At 42.3% G+C, this 4,708-nt stretch overlaps 1 protein-coding gene across 1 annotated transcript in view; it reads left to right on the plus strand.

Moving 5' to 3' along the window:
- Positions 1 to 4,708, plus strand: part of si:dkeyp-14d3.1 (transmembrane protein 132C) — a 164,261-nt gene that overhangs the window by 135,276 nt on the left and 24,277 nt on the right. The gene's annotated exons all lie outside the window — the stretch shown is intronic.

Raw genomic sequence — 4,708 nt, forward strand, 5'->3', positions numbered from 1 at the left:
GGGCCCCGGTAACCCTATCCCGGGCAGGGTAAACTGTTCCCTCGATGTTCTTTTCATAAGGGTCTTCTGAATCGCTCTTTGTCTGGTCCCTCACCCAGGAAACAAGTAGCATTATTTATTTATTTTTCGAAAATGGCCACAACAGACCAGAACTTAAGTTCTTATTTTCCTGATTTTCAGTTTTTAAATGATTAAACCAACATGCATGTAACTTGTTTTCATTGTGGTATTTGATAAATGGTAAACTTTTGCTGTAATCACTGCATACAGCACATCTTAGTTCTCCCATGATGTTGTGAAGGGGGTAGACATGGAATGGATGTACTGTATATAAGCAGAATAAAGCTGTTACCTTACCAAAGCTGCATATGAAAATGCAAAAATGCATTCAGACACCCTACTAGGTCCCTACTAGGTACCAGTTTTCAGCTGTATCTATGTTAGAATAGCCCCGGTAAGCCTATGGAGTATTGTATTTCCACTAGTGAGAATGTACTGTTGTGTGCTACATTGTGCAGAGAGCAACAGCAGAGTGTCCTGACTCGATTCTGCCGACGTAGTTCAGAGTTCATGCGTGAAAACAGCTTAAAAGCTTAAAAACACTGGACCGTAATTTCTATATTGTACACGTGTTTGAATATTACTAGGCAGCTGCTAGAGAAACATCTGACTAATTATGGATGTTCACAGTGATTATGAAGTACATATGAAACAGCTGATGCTAATCAGTTGCCTCTTTTCCTACCGAGGCAGTGACGGTGCATTTTAAAGGGGAAAAAAACGGCACAAAACCCAATATACACTCTTTCACGCATTGACACCTTTCATGGCTTATTTTTATTCTGTACTTTAATAGGGAAAAAAGGTACCCTTTCTTTGATGTCTCTTAATTATTGACTGAGGTATCTACAAAAGTGGCCCCCTTAACAATACATTTTATTCTGAGGTGCCAGTTCATCCATGTCCATGTCCTCATTACATCTCCTTTTAAGCTGAACAGATCAAGTATCAAAGCAGCCATCAAGTTAATCTTCTCTCTGCCAGCCACAGCCCACAGTAATGAGCAGATCAGATCTCTGACCGGCATGTACCCCAGACAGGGCACTGCTACTGAAAGGCGGTTAGATGTCTTTTAGGAGGCAGTGAGGGTTGACTGCCAAGCGGAGATGGGCCGCGTACCGCAGCCACCTTTATCCCATCAGCTGGGAGGAGACAAGGAAGAGGGGGAAATGAAGGCAGGAGAGTAACCTGTTCTTACTTGGAGAAGTAAAAGTGGGATGAAAAGAGAACGACGCAAGGGAGAAAGAAAGAAAGAGAGAGAGACCCTCATTAAAAGGCACTGTGTTGGCTTCACAATCATCCCACCACTTCAATGCGCTGTCATGCAGTGATGTATCGCTCTGCATGGCGCTACCAAGGCCTTTATTCCCACTCTCCTCCATGTTTCTCTCTTCTAGCCAATTAAACGCCCACTAGAATCGAGGGGAGGAAGTGCCACATTGAGCATTGCACAATGTGGAGAGAGAAAGCTGATGAAAGGACATGTCTCTTTTAGTCTGCTTAATAGCTCCAGGACACTGTCTGAGTGGCGTTTAATGTCTACAGCATATTCGCCGTTCCTGTTGTCCCATTTCAGTTTCTTCACACGTACATATACTTTATCACCAAGGGATGAAAATGTTTATCACAACTATGAATATTTCATTCACTGTAGTTAAGCTGACTATTGGCAGGCATCACGGCTGTCTTAATGCACCTGCTCTTGAAATGACATGAAAGATCATAAAGAGGCTCACATCCAATGATGAGTCGTCAGTCAAACCAAAACACTCGTAGAATTTTTCAACGCTGATGTCTTTTTCTTTCTCTTTTTTTACGTTTTTGTTTTATCTTGGCATCCTGCTGGCTTCAGGACAGCCACATTGACATGGGGGTTGACACAAACAGGTGCACACGCTAAGTATTTACACTGTATTTACCACACTCTCCTCTGTCTGCCGCGCTATGAATAATGCAGGCCCTAAAATCCTCAACTCGACAATGTGTTTGACCTGTTCATTTGTAGCTGCAGCGCCGATGGCGGGGTCAGAATATGGATGTGTTAACGCCGGGCTGAAGCAGAAGTTAATCGCAACAGCGGGACGGGACAGGCTTTGCTGCTTCTCATGCTGCCTGTGTCACTCAGGCTGACACCATAAATCTCACTTATTTTCAGATCCAAGTGAGACACGGGCAGAAATTACGGCCCAGAGCACATTACCAGCCTCAGCAGCGTGCTGAATGCTAACAGAGAGATCCTTGATAAAGCAGACAGGCAGTTCTCCTGCACCTTATTGGACAAAAAGAATCCCATGTATTAGACTTGAGGGGCCAGACCGGCTCGTAAGTAAAGCACAAACACCGGCGTCAACAGGTGAGATGCAAACTAACATTCAACCCACATACTTAGAGGTGTCTCTAAAGGTATCGGCTAAAAATCTGTATAATGCATGCAGAGGTAAAGGACACCACCGTTCAAACCTGAGAACATCTTGATTGGTACAATACAGTTTCGGGCCAGTTCTCATTTTTATTGCTGCTTCGCATGAAGGAATAAAAAGTACTCCGTTTTTATTAAATGTGTGTGTCATTTTCAGATGCATGCTGCACATCACTGTTCTAAATCAATGCTCACTGGAGATGGTGTTTCAGGTGTGACTAAGCTATAGCATCTTTGCCTGGCTGTCATCATGAGGATCTGTTTTGTTAAGGGTCTTTATAAGAAAGCCTAGTATCTTTTTTTCCTCCCTGCAAGGCCTCCTAAAGAAATAATATTATCTGATAAAGATAATCCCTACTCCCCATTTAAAGGCGACATTGACACATGACATATAAACACAGAATATCCTTAACTGTACGTTTTGCTCATAAGTCAGTAGCCATGCTGCCGACGTTCGCAGTTACTGTATGTCGCATATCGTTCTCGTCATTTCTCCCGATGAAAACATTGTTTGTCACCGCTCATCTTAGGCCTTGTTATTCTTGTAACAACAGATCATAAATCATAAATAATTTAAAAGATAACATAGTGGCAATACTGCATTTTGACGTGATGTGTTAATTTGTTAGAGTTGTAATCTGCTGCATTCAGTACAAAGGAAGCTCGCTTCGTGACACGACACAGAAACCAATTATTTTATAGCGTGTCTTATCTCCTGTTCAGCCAATTTCACATTAAATGCAATACGTATTTGGTCCTATCAAAGGCTGCTGTTTTCTCCCGCTGTTTCTGATACGACGCAGAGGAGGCCTTCAGAGAAATCTTTACATGCTAAAAGTAGCACTGGCATTATAAATGGCACATTCAGAACTATCAAAATAAAGCTTGCATCTCAAAGACCAGCCTGATCTATAGTAAGAACACGTGCATTTCTTTTAGTTTCGCAGGCCCATATTTCATTGTCTCTTCATTCACACTTTTTTAACCTGCTGATGTTCGCCACTGGTCTCTATTATGTGTTTAATTGCGCTGTCTATGTCCGAGCGTGCGGACCGCTGATGCATCACCGTGCGATCCCGCTGTGGCTTATTACTGCCAGGCTTCGCTCTCTACAGCTCTCGACCCGCTGGGTCATATCCAGCTGCTGTAATCTAACATTAGCGCCAGCTTTCACCAGGTCCCCACCATTTACCCTATCATATATTATAGATGACCCTCTGAAAATGGAGGAATCCCAGCAGACGTGGAATTAATTTACAGCATTCCTCGGTTTTAAGACGAATTGAATCAAAGTCAGTGGCACAGCAAGAGAAGGGTTTATATTGCTATATAACACTGTCACAGTCTATAAAATTGTAATGAAACGCCATTTGAAGATTAAGTGGGGTTTTTTGTGATTCATCGGTATCTCTTGGCTCAGCTAATAATCATTTCACTCCAAAGCTGAATGATGCTACAAATGACCAGCCTTACAAACGACGAGCTTTCTTTCAATCAAACTTAATCCTCCTTTTCTTTTTCTTTTTTCTTTCTCTTTGAATGAGCTCCATTGGAAAGCTCACAAACAAGTCTTTGGAAAGCGAGTGCACGGCTCTTGTATACTTCCCCGGTGACTGTGGGATATATATGAATATGGACAGGAAGTCAGCCACTGTAGATTGGTCCTGTCTGTGCCTGTCAGGTTTAGCAATAAAACACTAAACAAATGAGACGTTTAATTCAACAGGCATCACTCAAGAGGAAGATTTCTCTGTTAAAAGGGGGGAAAAATAGTAGGAACACATCTTCAGTGCTGGCAAAGCTTCAATACAGTGGGGACAGAAAAAGATGCCTTCGGGTTCTCGCCTATTGAAATCAAGGAAATCTGAGCTTTTGTGAGACTGTCTCTTTAGCAGAATGAAAACATCTTGAAAATAGAGACTTTTGTCATGCTTTACAATTAGCTGAAGTCCCTTAAGTTCACCAGGCGCAATATATGCGTGCTCTACACTGTAACTATTGAAAAGTACACTTTGACCTTAGTAGCGACTATTTACTGTGGCGCTCAGGGTTCTGTAGCAGTTTGTGTAATTGAAGTGCAATTTCTTTGGGCTGAATAGGCAGAAGAGACAATCCAATGTGCTTTGGTGACTTCAGAGAGAAAAAAGTTAACTCAGACTTATCTTAATTGGTTCCGATTATCTTCTGTGACAATGCTGGTGTGTGTATGTGTGACTGCGTGCGTGCGTG

This window comes from Pundamilia nyererei, unplaced genomic scaffold, assembly GCF_000239375.1.
Source record: "Pundamilia nyererei isolate P.nyererei 1_Seehausen unplaced genomic scaffold, PunNye1.0 scaffold00033, whole genome shotgun sequence".
Classification (NCBI taxonomy): Eukaryota; Metazoa; Chordata; class Actinopteri; order Cichliformes; family Cichlidae; genus Pundamilia; species Pundamilia nyererei.